General features: G+C 44.8%; 1 pseudogene across 1 annotated transcript in view; it reads left to right on the top strand.

Moving 5' to 3' along the window:
* LOC147705975 (protein-glutamine gamma-glutamyltransferase 6-like) overlaps positions 1-13,004 on the top strand; it is a 145,258-nt pseudogene extending 132,254 nt beyond the window's left edge. The window contains exon 13 of the transcript XR_015297377.1: positions 12,827-13,004. The product of XR_015297377.1 is annotated as a protein-glutamine gamma-glutamyltransferase 6-like (transcript). The remainder of the gene's footprint in view (positions 1-12,826) is intronic.
* Positions 13,005-23,512: the final 10,508 nt, after the last annotated feature.

The raw sequence follows: 23,512 nt of genomic DNA, 5'->3' as shown, positions 1-23,512 counted from the left end.
TTGTGTCTCACCAGCAAGGTTAGGGAAGTGTAGCCCTGATATTTTTAAATTAGCCTCTCTATTTGCCCCCCCAGCCACTGGGTAGAAGAGGGATCAGATGGGGTCAAAAAAGTCAATCTACCTCTTCAAGGGCCCCAAACCTGTTTGCTACTGCAACATTATACTGTATTCTGGAGGATTGACCAGAAGTGGGGTGGGGTTGTGCCCAGAGTGTTGGGGCTCTATTGTAAGGGGTCCATGGTGCTGGGTGATTGCATAAATAAAAAAAGGCCAAGGTGTGTAGTTGGATCCCTGTGGGCGGTGCTCGAGGGCTCGAGGGCTGGGGGACTGGTCAGCCAAAATTCAGACTGTCAGAGGATTACTAAAGTTGATAACTATGCAGTTTCCTTTGATTGAATTAGGGTTCTTGCCAGCCCATCCCACTCTCCGAACTAGTAATATCTCACCCACCCTCTCATAGGGAAACTGGCCATGCCTGGTGAGCCAATAAAGGCACTTGTTTCTCAGTTCCAGCTGTGTTTCTTTCTGTGCAGTTTTTCTTTCAGGCACACTGGTTAAAACTGTAACATAAGGGAGAGAATCTGGTGATAGATCGATTGTTGGAAGGGCTGTGGGGGCTAGGCCTGCGTGCACATTGTCTACTGGGTTGTGCACTTCCCTATCCATCATCTGATCAGGATGGAAACTCACTCTCTGCATACTAGAATCCCTGGTGCTAGGAACGTCCCTCCTAATTTGTGCCCGGTATATACTGGGTTCTTCGCCAGGAGAGGAATCCTTGCCTACATGGGTCCCTAACTTGGAAGCACAGGGAGTGTTAGGGTATGATGGAATGGTGAAAGTACCACTTCTAGGTGGTGGATGTTGCCATACAAGGTCCGTCTGTGTACTACAATCTTTCTTCTCCACTGGGGTCGGCAAGATATTGACCAAAGGATTGCCAGGTACACACGGGGCGGGCGTCTGACTGCTAGTTCTATTCCCAAGATGGAGCGGCAACTCTTCTTTAACAATTGCTCTTATCTGTGCCTCTAATTCCTCTATCAGGTTCCTCACCCAAGAAGGACATTCAGGGTTTTTGTGAGAGTTCAAAGGGGGTTCTACTACTCTTCCCAGTCTGGCTGGTTTGCCCTCCTTGGGACAGGTTTCTGGACTGGGCTTTTTATGTGTTCCTATCCCATTTCCTGTCTTTTGCCTCATGGCTGTGGGTAATGTAGTGTTTTTTCTATCACTGTGGGTTTTCGGTTTTACTGGGTAGGGATGTATGGGTGAGGTCCTTCTCCCACCCCACCGCCAAGACCTGGAACACCCTCCCACTGAGCCTACGACAGACCCAAGACCTGCTGACTTTCAGGAGGCTTCTCAAGACCTGGCTGTTTGATCAGTAGCGGCCTCCTCCCCCAAGTGCCTTGAGACCCTCACGGGTATGTATTGTGCTCTACTAATGCTTGGTTGATTGATTGATTGATTGAGAATAGACGTCTCTCAATTAGCTCAATTTCAGTCGAGACTACCCCGATAGCTCTCTGAACCATCCTATCGATTTGAGGTTTGGGGGAGTGGGGCCGGTAATTACACTAAAGGTTTTTTTTTGGGTACACAACCATGCTTCCCCATATCCAAAGTAGAAGGAAAAACAATTGTATAATTGATGCTAAGATGAAACTAGATGAACACAGGCCCAAGGGTCAGGTTGGCGATAACCAGTCGACTGAGTTTCAGAGTTGGTCAAGAACCAGACGGAACCTTGGCCTTGTGCAACGTGCTAATAGGTTTGGGGAAAAAAATAGCATGTAAACACAGACCAAAAGGTTCAGAGTGCTGAGGCTAGCGAGATCTGGCCCCAAAGGACAAAGTGCAACGTGATAGTAAATTTAGCAGCTAAAGGGCATGTAAACACGGAACATAAAGTGCAAATATTGAGGCTAGAAAAAGCTGACCCCAAAGGACAAAAGTGTGACGTGCTAAATGTGTTTGACAGTTGTATTAGGCATGTGAGCAGGTTACTGTCAATAAAGTGCCTCGTATATTGTCCCAGTATTGGGTGTAAAGCAAGTCAAATATGGTCCAATCAGCCCACGCCGAGATAGAAGGTGATTATTAACTTTAAACTCAGTCAAGGAGCAAGAGAAGTGGAGAAGGAACCAACAGAGATACATAAAGAGGCAAGAGAGGTACAGAAACAGGCAGAAAGGTGCAGAAAGAAGGTACAGGGGTGAAGAACGAGGCAATAGAGGTGCAGAAATAGAAAAGAGGGGTGCAGAAAAAGCAAGAGGGGTACGGAAAGAAGCAAGAGCAGTACAGAATGTATCCACAGAGGTGCAAAAAGAAGCATGAGGAGTGCAGAAAGAGGTAAGAGAGGTGCACAAAGAGTCAAGAGAGGTACAGAAAGAGGCAGGAGGGGTACGAAGAGAAGGAAGAGAAGTGCAGAAAGAGTCAAGTGTGGTGCAGAAAAAAGCAAGTGCAGTGCAGAAATGACCAAAGAGGTGCAAAAAGAAGCAAGAGCGGTACAGAAAAAGGTAGAAGATGTGCACAAAGATGCAAGAGAGGTACAGAAAGAGGCAGGAGGGTGCAGAAAGAAGGAAGAGAAGTGCAGAAAGCAGCAACAGAGGTGTTGAAAAAGTCAAGAAGACTGTAGAAAGAGGTAGGAGAGGCTCACAAAGAGGCAAGAGAGGTACAGAAAGAGGGAGGAGGAGTTATGTTATGGTAAAATGGTTTTGTAAAGTGCTCGTACATCAGTTGGTTTCTTGGCTCTAATACTAGAAGGTGCTGGACCGGAGCAGTTATACATAGGTGTTTGTGAACAGCCAGGTTTTAAGGGATTTCCTGAACCTCAGTAGATCCGTACTTCACCTAATTTCCAGGGGAAGGAGTTCCACAGTCTCTGTGCCAGAATTGCGAACCTAGAGCCCCCTTGGCGCTTCAACTTGAAGGTAGGGATAGTCAGAAGTTGTAGAAGAGCCGAGCGGAGGTTGCGTGAGGGGGTGTAATGAGAGATGAGGCTGTCTATAAATTTTGGGCCACAGCCGATTTTGAAAGCGATACCAAAGGAGATGATGGACGGAGCGTTGGAGCAAATCAAACACTCACCCCAAGTCAACTGATCTGGGTTTAATCCATCATCATTCTTTAGCACACTCCATCACCCAAGTTCAGACATGGCCATATGCAAATCAGTCTTGCCCCGTGCCTCATGGGAACAGTCTAGCCCAAATTGCTAATCCATGTCTTACCTGGACCGGAAACAAGCATCCGGCGACCGGTTTCAGGCTAATCAGCCGTTATCAGCCAGGCTAGCTTGAATCCAGTGGCAAAGTGAGCAAGGGACCCACGTCTGGGCATACCCTGTCAACTTAGGGCGAACAAAGCTATACCAAAGGGGATGATGGACGGAGCATTGGAGCAAATCAAACACTCACCCCCAGTCAACTGATCTGGGTTTAATCCATCATCATTCTTTAGCTCACTCCACCACCCAAGTTCAGACATGGCCATATGCAAATCAGTCTGGCCCGTGCCTCATGGGAACAGTCCAGCCGAACTGCCAAGCCATGTCTTCCCTGGACCGGAAAAAAGCATCCTGGGACCGGTTTCTGGCTAATCAGCTGTCATCAGCCAGGCTAGCTTGAATCTAGTGGCAAAGTGAGCAAGGGTTACACGTCTGGGCATACCCTGCCAACTTAGGGCGAACAAAGCGATACCAAAGGGGATGATGGACGGAGCGTTGGAGCAAATCAAAAACTCACCCCCAGTCCAAGGGGACTGTAGAAAGAGGTAGGAGAGGTTCACAAAGATGCAAGAGAGGAACAGAAATAGGGAGGAGAGGTTATGTTATGTTATTTTAAAATTGGTTTTGTAAAGTGCTCATACATCAGTTGGTTTCTTGGCGCTAATACTAGGAGTTGCTAGACCGCAGCAGTTATACATAGGCTTGGGTGAACTGCCAGGTTTTAAGGGATTTCCTGAACCTCAGTAGATCGTTGCTTAACCTAATTTCCAGGGGGATGGAGTTCCACAGTCTCGGTGCCAGAATTATGAACCTAGAGCCCCCTTTGCATTTCAACTTGAAGGACAGGATAGTCAGAAGTTGGAGATAAGCCGAGCGGAGGTTGCATGAGGGGGTTTAGCGAGAGATGAGGCTGTCCATAAATTTGGGGCCACAGCCGTTCAGGGATTTGAACACCAGGCAACCGATTTTGAAAGCACAGCGTCGGGAAATAGGAAGGCAATCCAGTTTCCTTACAACAGGGAGGCATGTTGCCATCTGGGTTGGTTGTGAATCTGTTTTGCTGCTTCATTCTGCACCAGTTGTAGCCATTTTGTAAGGTCGAGTGGCATACCGAGGTAGATTGCATTGGCGTAACCTAGTCGTGATAAGACCATAGCTATCACATGACCCCTAAGCTTTTTACTGAGGAGAAAGGAATTGGGGAGGTCCTAAATCATTTGGTCAGTAGTGTGGGTCCAATGGATTGCAGGTGCACCTTTCAGGACTAGTTCTGTCTTACCTGGGTTTCACTTTAGGCGGTTGTGGTTCATCCAGTGCTGAATGAATTGCATGGTAGAATGAAACTCAGATATAGACTGGGGAGAGTTGTCAATTGTGAACAACAGTTGAAGGTCATCGGCACAGCTAAAGGTGACCACTTTCCTTTCCTTTAGAGATTTGATCAGTGGGAGAAGGTAAAGGTTAAACAGGTGCAGGGAGAGCGACTAGCGCAGTGGGACCCGCACATAGTTTTTAATTTAGGTGTCATGAACTGGCCACATCGGACTGCCTGGGAGCGGTCGTTCAGGAAGGAGTTGATTCAGCTAAGGGCTGGGCCCTGAATCCTTGCCTCTCTGACATGGTCGACCAATATACCATGGTCGACTGTGTTGAAGGCGGCCGAGAGGTCTAACAGCACAAGGGACTGGGGCATACCTCTGTCAGCCTTTTCCTTTAGGGAGTCCAGTACTGCTAAGATCACTGTTTCTGTGGAGTGGGTTGGGCAAAACCCAGCTTGGTGTGGATCAAGAAATTTGGATTGTTCCAGGAAGCAAGACAGACATTTCCCCACAAGGGCCTCCAGCATCTTAGCTAAGTATGGGAGCAGGGAGATGGGGTGGTAGTTTAACAGCATTTGGGGATCAGCCCCAGGTTCCTTCAATAGGGGGACCACTATTGCCTACCTGAACGATTTAGGAAAACATTACCCTGAGATGAGTTGTTCAAGAGGGCAAGCACATGTTCTGGTGAGATAATGAAAGCAGCTTTTAAAATGTGTGGAGGACAATGGTCCATGGGAGATCCAGATCTGACTTTGGATAGCAGATCATGAAAGGGTGCAGAAAGAGGCAAGTGAGGTGCAGAAAGAAGCAGGAGCAGTGCAGAAAGAACCAATAGAGGTGCAAAAAGAATCAAGAGCGGAATGGAAAAAGGTTGATGAGGTGCACAAAGAGGCAAGAGAGGTACAAACAGACGCAGGAGGGGTGCAGAAAGAAGGAAGAGAAGTGCAGACAGAAGCAATAGAGATGCTGAGAGAGGCGTGAAGGGTGCCGAATGAGTAAGAGAATTGCATAAAGAACCAACAGAAGTACAGAAAGAGGCAGGAGGGGTGCACAAACTGGCAGGAAAGGTGCAGAAAGAAGGAGCATGGGTACAGAAATAGGCAAGAGAGGTGTAAAAAATGAGAAAAGAGGGGTGCAGAAAGAAACACGTGAGGTATAGAAAGAGTCAACAGGAGTAAATAAAGATGCAAGAGGTGCAAAAAACAAGCAAAAGAAGTGCAGAAAGAGGCAAGAGAAGTGCTGAAAGAAGCAACAGAGGTGTGGAAAGAATCAAGAGACGTGTAGAAAGAGTCAAGTGAGGTGCAGAAAGAGGCAAGAGGGATGCAAAAAAGGGAAGAAGGGTGCAGAAAGAAGCAAAACGGGTACACAAAGAAGCAAGAGAAGTGCAGCAAGAGGCAAGAGAGGTGCAGAAAGAGGCAAGAGAGATTCAGAAAGAGGGAAGGGCAAAAACAGGCAAGCGAAATGCAGAAAGAAGCAAGAGAGGAGCAAAAAGAGGCAGGAGAGGTTTAGAAAGAAGCAAGATAAGTACAGAAAGAGGCAGGAGGGGTGCAAATAGAAGCAAGTGAGATGCAGAAACAAGCAAGAGAAGTGCAGAAGGAGGCTAAAGAATTGCTGAAAGAAGCCACAGAGGTGTACAAAGAACCAATCGAAGTACAGAAAAGGGCAAGTAAGGTGTAGAAAGAAGCAAGAGCAGTGTAGAAAATGGCATGATAAGAACAGAAAGAGGCAAGAGGGTTGCAAAAAAGGGAAGAAGGGTGCAGAACGAAGCAAGAGAGGTGCTGAAAGAGGCAAGAGAGGTTCAGAAAGAGGCAAGGGTGGTGCAGAAACAGGCCAGAGAAATGCACAAATAGGCAAGAGAGGTGCATAAAGAGGCAAGAGTGGTGTAGAAAGAAGCAAGTGAGGTGCAGAAAGAGGCAACAGAAGTGTAGAAAGACACGAGAGGTGCAGAAACAAGCAAGAGAAGTGTAAAAAGAGGCAAGAGAATTTGCTAAAAGAAGCAACAAAGGTGTAGAAAGAACCAAGAGAAGTGCAGAAAGAGGCAAGTGAGTTGCAGAAAGAAGTAAGAGCAGTGCAGAAAGAACCAACAGAGGTGCAAAAAGAGACAAGAGGGGTGCAGAAAGAAGTAGGAGAGGTTCACAAAGAGGCAAGAGAAAGACAGAGAGAGGTAGGAGGGTGCAGAAACAAGCAAGAGAAGTGCAGAAAGAGGCAAGAGAATTTGCTGAAAGAAACAACAAAGGTGCAGAAAGAATCAAGAGAAGTGCAGAAAGAGGCGAGTGAGGTGCAGAAAGAAGCAAGAGCAGTGGAGCGAGAACCAACAGAGGTGCAAAAAGAAGCAAGAGTGGTACATAAAAAGGTAGGAGAGGTGCACAAACAGGCAAGAGAGGTACAAAAAGAGGCAGGAGGGGTGCAGAAAGAAGCCAGAGAAGTGCAGAAAGAGGCAGGAAGGGTGCAAATAGAAGCAAGTGAGATGCTTAAACAAGCAAGAGAAGTGCAGAAGGAGGCTAGAGAATTGCTGAAAGAAGCCACAGAGGTGTACAAAGAAGCAATTGAAGTACAGAAAAAGGCAAGTGAGCTGCAGAAAGAAGCAAGAGAGGCACAGAAAGAGGCAAGAGAGGTTCAGAAAGAGGCAAGGGAAGTGCAGAAACAGGCCAGAGAAATGCACAAAGAGGCAAGAGAGGCGCATAACGAGGCAAGAAGAGTGGAGAAAGTAGCAAGTGAGGTACAGAAAGAGGCAACAGAAGTGTAGAACGACATGAGAGGTGCGGAAACAAGCAAGAGAAGTGCAGAAAGAGGCAAGAGAATTTGCTGAAAGAAGCAACAAAGTTGTAGAAAGAACCAAGAGAAGTGCAGAAAGAGGCAAGTGAGGTGCAGAAAGAAGTAAGAGCAGTGCAGAAAGAACCAACAGGGGAAAAATGAGACAAGAGGGATAGAGGTAGGAGAGGTTCACAAAGAGGCAAGAGAAGGACTGAGAGGCAGAAGGGGTGCAGAAAGAAGGAAGAGAAGTGCCCAAAGAGGGAAGAGAATTGGGGACAGAAGCAACAGAGGTGCAGAAAGACACAGTAGAGGTGCAGAAACAAGCAAGAGAAGTGCAGAAAAGGCAAGAGAATTGCTGTAAGAAGCAACAGAGCTGTAGAAAGAACCAAGAGAAGTACAGAAAGAGACAAGTGAGGTGCAGAAAGAAGCAAGAGCAGTGGAGAGAGAACCAACAGAGGTGCATAAAGAAGCAAGAGTGGTACAGAAAAAGGTAGGAGAGGTGTACAAACAGGCAAGAGAGGTACAGAAAGAGGCAGGAGGGGTGCAGAAAGAAGCAAGTGAGGTACAGAAAGAGGCAACAGAAGTGTGGAAAGACACAAGAGGTGCAGAAACAAGCAAGAGAAGAGCAGAAAGAGGCAAGAGAATTTGCTGAAAGAAGCAACAAAGGTGCAGAAAGAACCAAGAGAAGTGCAGAAAGAGGCAAGTGAGGTGCAGAAAGAAGCAAGAGTAGTGGAGAGAGAACCAACAGAGGTGCAAAAGAAGCAGGAGGGGTGTAAATAGAAGCAAGTGAGATGCAGAAACAAGCAAGAGAAGTGCAGAAGGAGGCTGGAGAAGATGCACAAACAGGCAAGAGAGATACAGAAAGAGGCAGGAGGGGTGCAGAAAGAAGGAAGAGAAGTGCAGAAAGAAACAACAGGGGTGATGAAAGAGGCACAAAGGGTACAGAAAGAGCAAGAGAAGTACATAAAAATGCAACAGAGATACAGAAAGAGGCAAGATAGGTACAGATTCAGGCAAGAAATGTGCAGAAAAGGGTATAGGGGTGCAAAACGAAGCAAGAGAGGTGCAGAAAGAGGGGATGCAGGTGCAGAAAGAGGCAAGAGGGGTGCAGAAAGAAGCAAGTGAGATACAGAAAGACATAAGAGAGGTGCACAAACAAGCAAGAGAACTGCAGAAAGAGGCACAAGAATTGCTGATAGAAGCAACAGAGTTGTTGACAGAAGCAAGAGAAGTCAGAAAGAGGCAAGTGAGGTGCAGAAATAAGCAAGAGCAGTGCAGGAAGAACCAACAGAGGTGCAAAAAGAAGCAAGGGCAGTACAGAAAAAATTAGAAGTTATGCACAAAGAGGCAAGAGAGGTACAGAAAGAGGCAGGAGGGGAGCAGAAAGAAGGAAGACAAGTGCAGAAAGAAGCAACAGAGGTGCTGAAAGAGGCGCAAAGGGTGCAGAAAGAGCAAGAGAAGTGCATAAAGAACCAACAGAGGCACAGAAAGACACAACCGAGGTACAGAAAGATGCAAGAGAGGTGCAGAAACAAGTAAGAGAAGTGCATAAGGAAGAAAAAGGGATGTCGTAAGGGGGAAGTGGGGTGGAGAAGGAGGCGAGAGGGATACAGAAAGAAACAAGAGAGGTGCAGAAAGAGAGAATTGGGTGCAAAAATTGGGAAGAGTGGTGTGAAAGAGGCATGAGAGTTGCAGAAAGAAGCAACAGAAATACAGAAGGACGCAAGAGAACTGCAGAAAGAAGCATGAGTGGTTTACATAGCATTAGTACCAATTTAATACCCACATTTAGCAATAAGTAACAGGTGACCATTCTAGGTTTGCACAGGGCCTTCCACCACGCTGGTACACTTGTCACTGCATTTTTGGTAACGTTTGAGCCATTTGAGCTAGAAACAATGTTTTTTTTGTTCAAATCTGCAGATTTGGCAGCAGATGATGGATTATGTGGCAAATGCGGTAAATATATAATTGTGCAAAAGTCGGTGAAGCCAAACAGTCACATATTTCCAGTGGCCCTGCTCATACCTCTGACTAGGTCCAGAGGTGCTTCTCAGTGGGTCCTTCTTTTTTTGCCTCATTGAGTTCATGGATTCGCTTCTATGGAAACAGGGAAGTCTAAAACTGAGGTTACAACTCCACAATACGGACTATCATACCACACAATTTCTCTCCATAACACATAATTCCACTCCACATTATTCCTACACACAAAATACCAGATACTTTCTATCCACATAATTTTACTGCTCAGCATACCACATAATTCCACTACACACAACCTACATCCACTCCATTCCACTCCAACCAACATTATTAAAACACTTTTACATCACAACACCAATAGCTCTAACTCTCGCAATGCAAAACCTATCACATTGCAAATGCTTCTTTAACTAGTAGTCACGTTTGCAGAGTGGCAAAGAAAGGGTGCTGGGATCCGACCAGCACTCAGGAATTCCACTGCATGGGACTTACAGGAGGTACCAGGAGGGCTTCTTACCCACCAAAGTCCCTCAGGAGTAAAGTGGACTTCATCCCCCATCCCGTAGTCTTCCAGGAAGTGCATTTGCAGAGTGGTAAAGAAAGGAGGCGTGGCCTCCAAAGTCGTTTTAGCAATCCCACTGTGTGGGACTTACTGGAGGTAACAAGAGGGGTAGTTGGCCCCCAAGGAAATCCTTGGGGGCCAACTACCTCTTCTATTACCTCCAGTAAGTCCCACACACCAGGATTGCTAAGTTCTCAAAGCAGGCCCCACCCCCTTTGCCCACCACTCTGCAAACGCGCTCCCTGGTGTACTCTTGAATAGGGATTGATGTCTCCTTCGCTGCTGGGGGTCGTTAAGGACTAACTAGCCTACCTCTTAACTCCAGTAAGCGCCACACAGTGGGATTGCTGAGAGGTGGAAACAGAACACGCCCCCTATCTCCACCACCCTGCAAATGCAACTCCCGGTGTGCTCTTGGTTTTGGGATCAGGTCCCGTTTCCTCCTGGGGTTCCTGTGGGCTAACTAGCCCTCCTGTTACCGCCAGTAAGCCCCATACAGCTGGTTTGCTGAGAGTTCTCAAAGGCCACACCCACTTTTTGTACCACTCTGCAAACGCGGATCCTGGCACACTGCTGCTCGGGGATGAGGTCCACTTAAGTCCTGGGCACCTCAGGATACAAGAGGACTTCATCGCCCCACTAGCAATGCACCAAGAGGCGCATTTGCAGAGTGGTTTAAAAAGGGGCATAGCCTCAAGCCACATCTCCGCAATCCCTCTGTGTAGGGCTTACTGGACATACTTGGTTGGCTAGCTGGACCCTAAGGACCGATAAGACTCTAGGAGACTGCATCTCCCAACCCAAAACGTGCCAGGAGGCGCATGGAGGGGGCGGGGCCTCCGGTGAGATGCCAGATTCTGTTTTATTTTTATTTTTAGAAGTGGGGCTGTGTAGCCCCACTTCTGTTGATATTTTTTGGGCCCTGGTGATCCTATCCCCAGGGCTTGAGCCAATTTTTTTTTTTTAAATAAAAAACAAGAAGGGGCCCACCGAGCCTGTTTATGGGCCCCGGGGACCCCATCCCCCGAGGCTGGCCTCTTTGATGGGCACCATGGGGGGAGCCTCTAAGCAGCCACGGTCCCTGCTGGCTCCCAGCCTCCTGAAGGAGACGTCATTGCTTTTGGGCAAGGGGAGCCTTCATGATGCGAGAGCAGGTTTTCTGCTCTCTCTTACAAGAAGCGAAGTAGTGGCTGCTGCGGCAGGGTGAGAGGCGTGTTCCCGCCCAGCAATAGCAAACAGCAATGTTCCGGGGGTAGGCATCCCTGGACATTGCAGGAGCCGGCCCTAGGAGGTGGCAGTCCCCAGGGCCATCCAGGGCTCCAAGGAGGTGGCAGTCCCCAGGGCAGCATAGGGGTGCAGGAGCCCCCCATGCATTTTTTGTAAAAAGACCAGAGGAGATGGTGGTCCCCGGGGGCTGCAGGGGGACGTATGCCCCTGCAAATTATGAGCAACACCTGGGTAGGTGGCGGTCCCCGGGGCTGTGGGCGGGGTCCCCACACCATAATTATAAATTGCCCATGGGACCTGGCCCACCCAGGTGCTTATAGAAAACAAAGCGTGGGAATCCACACATAGTTTTTTTCTTTGGCAAGATTTGCACACCCAGCGTGAATTCGGCTGATTTTGTTTAAACAAAATGCTTTTATGGGCCTGGGGGTCCTTGTGGGAAGCTCTGAGCAGGCCTAGGGGGTCAGGGTGTTTCTACCCTGCCACCTTTTCTTGTTTTTCATCTTTTTTCTACTGTTTTCTTGTGACTCGGTTACAAAGTCACAAGATGGCTGCCAACACTTCCTGGTTTGTAGTGTTGGCAGCCAATCAAAATGAAGCTCGTGCTCCGGAGGATTTGCGAATCCTCCTCGGTGCTCAGATATTGATATTTTTATTTTTTAATTTCTCAGGATCTACTGAACGGATTTACACCATTTAAAAATAATAGTGCTTTCTGAACAAAGAGCTACCTTTTTACCAAACTTGGTGTAATTCCGTTCAGCAGTTTGGGCTGTAGCCTGTTCCAAAATTCCTATGGACATTAACATGGGGAAAACGCGTTTTGGGACCCGTTATTTCCTCGGCTCCCGCTTGACGAATCACCCCCAAACTTTCAAGACAGGAGCTGACCTGAGCTGGTCGCGAAGATTCGTCAAACGGCGCAAAAGATATTGGCAAAAGAAAAAATGCTTTTTGAATAGAAACAAGGTCCTAACTATAACTACCTACTGGCGACCGTATATTTGAATGAAGCCTATTTAGCTTTAAAGAAATTGGAATGCATTTAAAAAGGAACGTTTGAGTTACATTTTTTAAGAGCATGGAGTGGTCCATGGGACCAGCCCCTGCTAATAAAAAATATATTTGAATCATTCTCAAATGGGAAGGGGTCCCAAGGGGGCCCCTTCATATTTGTGCATGGATTACCACGACTTTTAAAATGGTGGTAAAGTATTACTGTTTGTGACCGTAATTTGGTTACAAAACTTTAATACATACCATACCAATTCAGTATTTGGAAGGGACATGCCCCTTTCAAATACCGAATCGCATATGCAAATTGCCATTTGGTATCAAGCTACCGAATCGCATTTTGTACATCTGAAAAAGCATTTTTCCAATCACAAACGGCCCAATTCAGCTAATTGCACCATTTGCAACAGGAAAAACGTGTATATCTTGCCTGTGGTTCTTTTATAACCTCAGGCTAAATATTGTAATAAAAACACTGGTTCTGGACTGTGTGAATATGTGTATATGTATCATTTAAACATCATTGCATGGAAGCCTAGTGAAAGAATAACAAATAAATATACCTGGGCTCCTCTTCCCTTCTAACTTACTTAGCAGAACATTGTGGTTGGTACTTATCCTCAATACCCCACATGTTTGTCCCAACAGCACTTAGTCAAGACCTCGTCTCATGGGTTCCAAGCTGGGGCGCACCTGTTCTAAACTTGAGGTTTGTTTCTTCTTTTTTTCCAGGCTGTCCTTGAAGCCCAAACAGACAATGGGTATCCACCTTGACTTCATCCCATACAAGAAGGGCGACAGACAGCTTCAGATCTACATCAAGTGTAACAAGTTTTTGAACATGAAAGGGTTCCAGACCATCAGTGTGGCAGGGGCTTCATAACTGCATCAAGCTGAAGCTCAAGCGTGAATTCCAAGCCACATTTATAGTGTAATAATCAGTGTGATGAAGCCCACTGTTCAGGAAACTCACTCAAGGAGAAATTAAGCATTGATTTAGAATAATGATAAATGCTCTATCTATTGATTAAATATATTCTTATCATATCTAAATCAGATCTGCAGTCAATAATAAATTGTGGCTGTGAACTGCTGATGAAGTATAAACATCCTTATTCGTTAATATAATCTTATGTTTTGATTCATAACTGTCAAATAAACTAAGAAATAGAATGTTATTCTGTCTATGTACAGTAATATGGATAGGTGCAGACTATTTAGTCTGGAGAAAAAAGATGTAGAAACAGTGAAGTGCACAGTGGTTTCACTGCTGCAAACAGTTATGTAAATGTCATGGTACAGGAGTTGAGTAAGACGATTGGAATACTTCTGGCTGTTGTGTACTTACATTATTTGTTGTTGTGCTGTGCTGTGACAAGATTGCATTGATGATTTATTGATTGCCTATATCACTTTATAATTTGTTGATTTCATCATAGGATTTATGACTGCCAAATAGGTGCACAGATTATTTACATTCATTACACATTTGTTGTAATATGTACCAGCACTATGGTTTAATTCTATATTTTGTGCTACTAACACAAAGGGATAAGAGCATTAGGAATTTTGGCAGAAACAACATATGCTGCATTCTGCGATGTAAAGGCCATATTCTACTCTTGCCAGGCTCCTCTTCTGTCCCTGTCTTAACCTCACTGCTGTAATGAGTGCTTTCAATGTATATGAACAACAGGCACATGTCAATGTCTGTTAGGTAGTGCAAGGGCCGAGCCGTAGCTGGGGTGTAATCGGGAGGAGTGCTGGGATTTGCAGACCTGGAGATTTCTTGTCCAGGAGCACCTGACCATCGAGTATCACCTAGAGTGGAGCCCGTCCAGTGGGATAACATGTGAGGTGACACATAATAAAGACCATATTCTTAACCTGAATGAGGATATGTCAACAGTGGGACTCTTTTACAGTATCAAATTCACATATCTCCATGACAGCCATCAAATGCTGAAACGCGAGTTTAGTGAGCGCTGAAAATACAAAGCTCCTTGGCCAGCTAGATTTAAAAGCCTTGCCCCAAGGAACCCTATACTATAATGCAAAACAAACATATAAGGAATTGTCCATGTGGCTGCATTGAATATGTCCTTCTATGGAAAGAATTTGGACCCAAATGCATGAAGCTAAAAACCCATCGCAAAGGGGCAGATTCTCAGAATATGCCCCTTAGCGACCGGTATTTTTGCATTTGTGATGCATCATCCCAAATGCAAAAATCACAATTTAAGAAATCGCATAATTGCGGTTACTTTATTTGCAATTGCATTTAAGGAATGTCAAATTGAGATTCCTTAAATACAATGCATTAAAGTAAAAAAAAAAATAGCGATTTCCATGAAGTTGAACTTCATGGTAATTTGCAAAAACTTTGAAAAATGCACTGAAGTGCATTTTTCAAAGTTCCATTTTACACACAGACATGCCCTTAGGGCATGTGTGTGTGCAAAATGTACCCATATGCAGATTTCAGGGGTGCAACAGGGTGTCCTTTTGACACCCTGGCACCCTTGAAATTGCAATCTCAATTTGCGATTCTCTAATTGAGAATCGCAAATTGAGATTGTCTTCCCATTCATTCCTATCGGCCTCTAGGCCCATAGGAATGAATGGGGAGGTATTCCTTAATTGTGACTCGCAATTTGCGAGTCACAATTAAGGAATTTTAGGAAATTGCTAATTTTTTCGTGATTTCTTCATGCATAGCATTTTGCTATTCCTTATTAGTGAATCCCTATTTTTCACTAATAAGGAATAGCAAAATGGGTGCTTGATGCATCTGGGGGTTATTATGTACTGTTCTAGGAACCTCTATCCCAGCTACCTTGATGATGATCAAACAAACCCACTGGCTAGGATTAGAAACAAAAGACTTTAAAAATGAACCAGTTGGAACAAAATGAATTAATGGAACGTTTTTGAAGCAAAATGCATCTGCCATCAGTAAGGAGTTTTAGAAAGGATTCTCTACACATCTAGTCAACAAAATATTTGCTCCTGATAATCGATGATTAGGAATCAATATTGGCTGAACAATGTCCTTGATTCTAGAGCAGGTAGGATGAAATCTTGGCAGTAAAGTATAAAAAAAAATATAGTAGCTAGACCACACCTCCCTAGAAATCTCTAATCGACAGTGCTAATGCAGAATTTGAGAAGACCCCAACATTAGCTCAAATGGGTCATGGGAGATGCTGCTGTTCAAAATTAATTAAAAGTTTTGTTTGTCACAAAGTGAACGTGATGTTCTGTTGTCTTTAGTTGTGGAAGACAGCATTCCTACGTAGTATAATTTTAAAACATTTTGAAATCTTTCAACAAGAATTGAGTATCCCACCCTCATAGAGATATTTGCTGCATAAAATGAGTATGCCAAACCTTTTCTTAGAGTTCTGGGCAAATTAGTTACTATTGGCCTATATCCACAATGCTTATTGTGGTTTATTACTAGGTGTCTATAAATGTAAGTAGTATTGCACTGAAAACTTTAGTCAAGCCTCCCTTTGTATGTTTTACACTCCTTCAGTAGCTTGGTTAAACACTCAAGCCTTACCTTAGGTAGAATTGGGTTTGTTTAAATGTAGAATAAACAACTAAGAATTTTGTTTTGCAAGGAATGCATCCTTGTTTATAAACAGGAAAATGGGGCAGATAATAAGAAGACCAAAACAAACCTGAAAGTCCTAGCACCTCAGGAAGCCGAGATAGAAGACTAGAGATGGTTGTCTACCTACCCACAAATAACCCTTCCATTTGGTCATGTGTTCACACAATAAATATCTATAGCACATGCATCACCAAGACTAAGCAGCCTTCAAATCACCTTAGATCCTTCCGGTGTTACCTGTGCTTCAGAAAGTGTAATGTCAATCAATGAGTCAAAATTACAAACTGGGAATGCTGCAACGATGCATTAGGACATTCTGGGCCTTCCCCCTCACCAGAGTTTCCAGGAAAGGAAGTACTAGGGTAGTTAAGTGGATATTGCCAAAGGATTGGCACCCATCCAATATACGAATCCAAATGGACTACAGCTGGGTAGATAGTAGTGCGCGCTAACCAAGATGCTGCTGCACTGTAATCTATGTTCCTTACCTGCTGGATGACAAGTAAGGAGACGACGTAGGGCAGGATTTTTGTTTTCTTTTGTGACCGACTGGTGGCTGATAACACAGAGGAAGTGCAGGGAGGTTTTCCTGCACTTCCTTAATGAGCGCAGTAGAATTTTCCTTCTGCCGCGCTCCATCGGCTTTCCTCCCCTCACACAACTGTTTTCTCTGTGAAGGGGGCTGTCTGCTGAATAGTGTTTTATTGGCCCAACACCCCTACTTTCGATTTTGGCTCTATCGTAAGGGGTTTAATCTCAGTTTCTTAAAGTGATCCTTCTGCTGTATAATGAACTTGGTTGCAGGCTGCTTAACATTGGATAAACTATACAAGCTTACAAGTTTTACCCTCAGAGACATGCTTCATAACACTTTACATCTTAACTCTTTTGAGGCCTTCTGTTAAATAACTGTTCATAATGCATATGGTAAAAAAAACTATTTAGAACCAATACTGCAAATACAGCATTTAATGTGTTCTGTCTTTCTTGAATACTGCAGCTCATATTCTGTATCGGGATGCCTCTGCCTGACACTACCTCTGGGCCTTGCCTTTTCTCATCATCAATTATTAAGTTCAATTTTACTCACATTAACTCTACAAGTGTCACTATGGAAATTAAGCTAATGCCAACTCATTAAAACAAATGGAAACAAACTACTTCCTCTACACCTAACACATCTAAAGTGGTGTAATTTCAAGAAATATCACTTACTAAAATTTGGGAAGAAATTCAAGTTATATATCTAAATGTTAACTCTATCTGTTCAGTCATAGAGCATATTCAAAGGGACATTGCTTCTCTTTCAATTAATGTATGAGACAATGAGATCAAAATACGGGTTAACTCCAAAGTAATCTCAGCTATGACTCCTCCAGTTCACCAGATATCTCATACACAAACCACCCTCCTAGATCTGGAGAACAGAAACCCAAGATATAATCTACAACTTTTTAATGTTGCAGGAAGTATTGGAGGACAGAACTGTCGACCCTACTTGGATTCCACATTACCTAAACTACTTAATATTACATTTCCAGAAAATTAAAAATCGATAAAGCTCATAGTATCCCCTCTCTCCGCAAGCTACATCAATCTAAGCCCAGGCAAATTATATTAAAAAACTTTAGGAAATCACCATCTTTTCCTTATCAGAAAGGCAGCATGAGATATTCCAACACTACTCATAGAAGGGAACAGAATATTTATCTTCCAGGATTTTGCAAAGGAGACAATGAAGCTTTGCCATCAATTTTTGAATCTAAGAACCAGACTAAATGATGCAGTATATAAATATGGCCTTTTGTATCTGTTAGCAATGTGTATTTGAAAATACAATATAGCTAAGTCTTTTTACCTCTCCAACGGAACTGATAACGTATCTAGACCAACACAATCCTGTAATGCTAGACTCATAACCCTCAGGTTCTGATGGTTAATATAGCTTCCCCACAGTATATTATATATGGGATATACAATAGCAGGTACATGTAGTGTGATCTATCTTGCTTTGCACCTTCATCTTTACTTCTCCATTTAATATGTGGTCGTAGTGGATGACCTCTTGTTGTTTTGTTTGTCTTGTTTGTCAGGTTTTTTATGGGCTACTTTTTTTTCTTGCCCTAGGTTTCACTTCTTTTCCATACCATTCTATATATTTTTATGGCTCAACAACAGAACCTAAATATTGTCTTTCTTAATGTGAAAGGTCTACCACATCCAGCCAAGAGGTATAAAATGACGGAATACTTAAAACAAATCAGTGCTGATATTTGTTTTCTAAAGGATGGACACGTTACATTGTTTTGTCACTGGCTATGGGTCGCACAAATGGGGTTGCTATCTTTTTCTCACACAAACCTCATGCACAATTGTAGAATCACCATCATGATTCAGATGGTAGATTTGTATATGGCCAAGTCAAACTTGATCATCATATTCTCAATTTATTTAACATCATTGCTCCAACACTCAATGACTCTTTCTTGTGGAAACATATTGCCACAGAAATTATCAAAACTGCTAATGATCCTCTAATTATGGGGGGAGACTTTAACTTAATTCGAGACCCACTCTTAGGCTGTTCATCTACTGTCAATTCGACCAATAAATCTTTTCACATATTGATTGTTTTTTCTACCACTAAATTGATTGATTTTTTTAGATTAGTCCATCCTCCTGCTTGGAAATGTAGCTTTCCTTCAAACACACATTCAATTTTTTCTCGGATTTACTATCTTCTTACTTCTAGACACTTAAGATGTATGATTACTAATTCTGCCATTAAACCTATTTCAATTCATGACCATGCCCTAATCTCTTTTCCTCTAAACTTGCATGAGTCATTTTTACCTAAAACGATGGAGAATTAACTCTGCCATAGCTCTGAATCTCATTAAATCTGCAAAAAGTTTAACTTCCATTAATTAATATTTTGTATACAATAAACCCAACAACACCTCTCAATTATTTATTGGAATGCTATTGACCCATACATACGAGGTGTCACAATATCAATTATGGCTCATGAAAATAAAACCTTATATGCACTCCTATCTATTAGCTGAGGTAAAAATACTTTTTATCCCTTCACAAGAAAATTATGAGATAGGTTAGAAATAGAATGACTAATAACTAGAACAGAAAGAATATTAATTTAACTTATGCTGTAGCTTAGTATATATCTTTAAGTCTGAGAAACGTTTATGAAGCACAATTACGGATGATGTCATCACTGATTTCATTTGAGATATCATCAGGGATGTCATCAATAATGTCACTGACTGGTCAAGAGTGATGTAATATGCAAGGTCATAAGCAGTGCATTGTGGTGATGTAAGTTATAATTAACTTAGGTAACTATAACTGCTGAATTTGTATGGTTTTGTATGAGTGAATTCTGAACATAACTATTAAGCAGTCGTAACCTTTGTTTTTTTCAGAAATTTATATATATATATATATATATATATATATATATATATATATATATATATATATATATATATATATATATATTACCTACTGGCTATCGCCAGTAGGTATATATAGTTAGAATTTTTTCTCTATGGGACTTTTGAAAATTCTATGTCTAATAACTTTGGCGTTTGTGGACGGAATCGGCTGAAATTTTCAGGAAAATGGCACATTTTGATTCTGAGCAGCCCCTGAAAATTTAGGGGGGTTTCGTCAAGGGGGGGCTGAGAAAAAAGGGGGGTCCCAAAACGCGTTTTTTCCATTCATTTTTCCATAGGGCGGTTGGACTCACTTTTAGCTCGAACGGCTGAATGGATTTGAACGAAACTTGGCAAAATTGTAGGGACTGTTAGCCCGATGTGCCTTTGCTAGGTCTCAATATATGTGCTCCAGTAGTTTTTGAGAAATTAACGTTCAAACCAAGATATATATCTGTAACAGCGCTCTGGGCAGCGATCCGGTCCGCTTACTTTTCGCTTATCGGAACTTTGCGCGCAGAAAGCTGATTGGCTCTCCGGTGTCTGTCAACATTCTAAACAGTCCGGAGCGGACGCCATCTTGTCTCTCGGTAGGATCGAGAGAGAAGAAGAGGTGGAAAACAAAAGGGGAATTTAATGAAAGGGGGCAAGGTATCCCCCTCTTGACCCCCTAGGAATGTTGTTGGGGTTATTAAAGGGTCCCGTGGGGAAAATAAAAAAAAAATGATTTTTCACGGTAGAAGCGCGGCCGCGAACTGGTAGCGAAACGGGAATTCGCCATTTTGTGCTTCGTTAATTAAATTACTAGTTATAAGTGGGTGCGGGAGACGTATCCTAATCCCCTATGTTTCCTGAGGGTGGCTGAGGAGGCTGATATATGTTGATACATCTCTTCCAGCGGCTGTGCGTGAGCTTTTTTTTTTTTTTGCCGCGTGACAGTCCGGAGCGGCCGCCATCTTGTCTCTCGGTAGGATCGAGAGAGAAGAAAAGGTGAAAAACTAAGGGGGAATTTAATGAAAGGGGGCAAGGTATCCCCCTCTTGACCCCCTAGGAATGTTGTTGGGGTTATTAAAGGGTCCCGTGGGGAAAATAAAAAAAAAATGATTTTTCACGGTAGAAGCGCTTCACGGGCCGCGAACTGGGCCGCAAACTGGTAGCGAAACGGGAATGCGCCATTTTGTGCTTCGTTAATTAAAGTACTAGGTATAAGGGGGTGCGGGAGACGTATCCTAATCCCCTATGTTTCCTGAGGGTGGCTGAGGAGGCTGATATATGTTGATACATCTCTTCCAGCGGCTGCGCCATCTTGCCTTTTTTCGAATGCCACAATTTTGTCGTGCACGGCAGCCATTTTAGATGCCAGGCTGGTCCCAGGCTATCACCTAACCCTGCGGATGTAGTTTATGGCCCCAGCTGTAGAGAATTCAGACATGCCAATCCTCCTGATTCAGGCGTGTGAGTACTGATTTCAGTGCTAGTCTCCCGCCTCCCGATTTCTGCAAGCAAAAACCCGGGGGCATATTACGAACAACTAGCGATAATTTTTGTCTCTAACTTGTTTAGAGACAAAAATTATTGCCGCACATCGGCGATTTTTATCGCAGATAAACCTTGCTATTATCGCAGAAAAGTCAGCGATATTCATGTATTATCGATCTAATGCTCTTAGCCATGTTATCCACCTCCCATTGGATAACATGGCTAAGAACTGCTCAGGGCAGGTGAAAAGTCAGCGATATTCATGTATTATCGATCTAATGCTCTTAGCCATGTTATCCACCTCCCATTGGATAACATGGCTAAGAACTGCTCAGGGCAGGTGTTAGATTTTGGAGATATTCGCGCTTAGCGCGAATATCTCCAAAAGTTGGTAATAGAAGGTAGCGATGTTAGGGACTGTTTCCAGTCGCTAACATCTTGGCACGCCACTTTGCATGTCATTAGTGATAAGTATCACTGACATGCAAAGCGGGGCCCAAGATGGTCGCTATCTCCTTTTAGCTGTCACTAACTGGTGTTAGCGACAGCTTGGTAATAGGGAAATAATTTTATCTCCGCTTTCATGGCTTTTAAAGCCAAAAAAGCGGAGATAAACCCCCTTGATAATATGCCCCACGATTCCTTGGGGGTTTCAGCTGACAGGGCTTGGTATTGTGTTACATGGTAATTTTTCCATGAAACGTCAGAGGGTCGATGCAGGGGTTCTAGAAGAGGTGATAAACCATTTAAGCCTCATGAACAAGCGCATGGTCTTTTAAAGATTTGTGAAGTACTCGGGGCGGCGGTGTGTGTGTGCCCTCTTTCAGGAGCGGGCGGGGGGGCACTGCCAGCAACTTGCCAGGTCAGGTAGTGTTCAACACGTGCATCACCCTTTCTCTGCCTGCTATTGCGCTCCATGCTTCGGAAAGGTAAGAAAAAGAACGTGCATTTGAGTTTGAAATGTCCGATCCTGCAGCAGCACACTTCCAAAGCCCACACATGACAATAACCCGATTCAAGGCCCCATTCACCCGTTTTTAAAAAAATAGATAACACTCCAACAAAGTAAGGTTATAAAACTTTATTAACTACTAACTTTAACGAACGGAACAAAAACTAAAAACATTTAAACATTTCTCAACACAAAAAGCAACAATGGTTAGAAGCTGTCTTTTGTGCGAATAGTCCCAAGGCAGCACAACGTGCAGAGTTCTGGACGGCACCCAGGTGATGTCGCCTGGGTGCCGCACTGGTTTAGGGATCCTACAATGCTGCTCCGAAAATTGGCGTGGGGCGTCCCGGGTGGGGCGGGGGGAGGCCTCGTCAGTAGCGGTCTGTTGTGCGAATAGTCCCAAGGCAGCACAACGTGCAGAGTTCTGGACGGCACCCAGGTGATGTCGCCTGGGTGCCGCACTGGTTTAGGGATCCTACAATGCAGCACAGAAAAACAGGGTGGGGCGTCCCGGGTGGTGCGGGGGGAGGCCTCGTCAGTAGCGGTCTGTGTCCAGTGTCACATGGCTGACACAACATGTACGACAGGCACCCAGGTGATGTCCAGTAAACTGCCGCACTGGTTTTGGTATCCTACAATGCTGCTCCGAAAATTGGCGTGCGGCGGCCCGGGGGGGGGGCGTGGGGGAGCCGGCGTGAACGGGCCTCCCCAGGTGGCGGCCATCTAGCTGAGTTGCGCTCGCTCTTGCGGCCACAGCGTCTCGCTCACCATGTTGTTGAGTTGCTCCCACTCTTGCAGTGCAGCGATAGGCGGCTGCCACATGGCTCTTAAAATGGCGGACAGCTCCTCGGTTTTAGGCCTGGTCCACTGAAATGGTCCTGGGACACTTTGGAACTCGGACGCTTGCCTGCTAGGGCTTGGGCTCCATTCTCGAAAAGCGTCCCCTCAGCCGTGAAGATTGTATAAAAGTCTTGGGGGCCCCCGACTCCCGCAGGCTTCCGGTGGGGAGCGGCTGCCATGATTGCTCGCGGAATGACCACGACGGAGCCACGAGATGGTGGTGCTCTCATGCTGACGCCAGCTTCAGTCTGAATGATCCAGAAACAAGGTGGGGCTTTCATCGTTTGGGAAAAAAAAATGTTCTAAACCAATGAAAAGTGTTATTTTTAGGTCATATGACCAAGCCTTCCATCTTTAGGAAACCAAAAGTAAAATGAACCAATGAAAAGTTTTATAAACAAGTCACATGACCTGTTATGCGGCATAGGGCTACAAAAAGCGTAGAAAATCCGTTGGCACGTGAGGCGGCGTCAGTAGCGGACCGATGTGCGAATAGGCCGAAGGCAGCACAACGGGCCGAGATCCGGATGGTACCGAGGTGGTGTCCAGCAAATTGCCGCACTGGTGTGGCCATCCTACAATGCTGCGCCGAAAGACGGCGTGTCCAGCTGAGTTGCGGTCACTGTTGCGGTACAGTGACTCAAACGCGCCGAGATCCGGATGGCACCGAGGTGGTGTCCAGCAAATTGCCGCACTGGTGTGGCCATCCTACAATGCTGCGCCGAAAGACGGCGTGTCCAGCTGAATTGCGGTCACTGTTGCGGTACAGTGACTCGAACGCGCCGAGATCCGGATGGCACCGAGGTGGTGTCCAGCAAATTGCCGCACTGGTGTGGCCATCCTACAATGCTGCGCCGAAAGACGGCGTGTCCAGCTGAATTGCGGTCACTGTTGCGGTACAGTGACTCGAACGCACCGAGATCCGGATGGCACCGAGGTGGTGTCCAGCAAATTGCCGCACTGGTGTGGCCATCCTACAATGCTGCGCCGAAAGACGGCGTGTCCAGCTGAGTTGCGGTCACTGTTGCGGTACAGTGAGTCGAACGCGCCGAGATCTGGATGGCCCCGATGTT

The sequence above is a fragment of the Lissotriton vulgaris genome, chromosome 7, assembly GCF_964263255.1.
Source record: "Lissotriton vulgaris chromosome 7, aLisVul1.2, whole genome shotgun sequence".
Taxonomy (NCBI): Eukaryota; Metazoa; Chordata; class Amphibia; order Caudata; family Salamandridae; genus Lissotriton; species Lissotriton vulgaris.
Note: the sequence above shows the minus strand (reverse complement) of the source record. Positions and strands in the feature narration are given on the sequence as shown.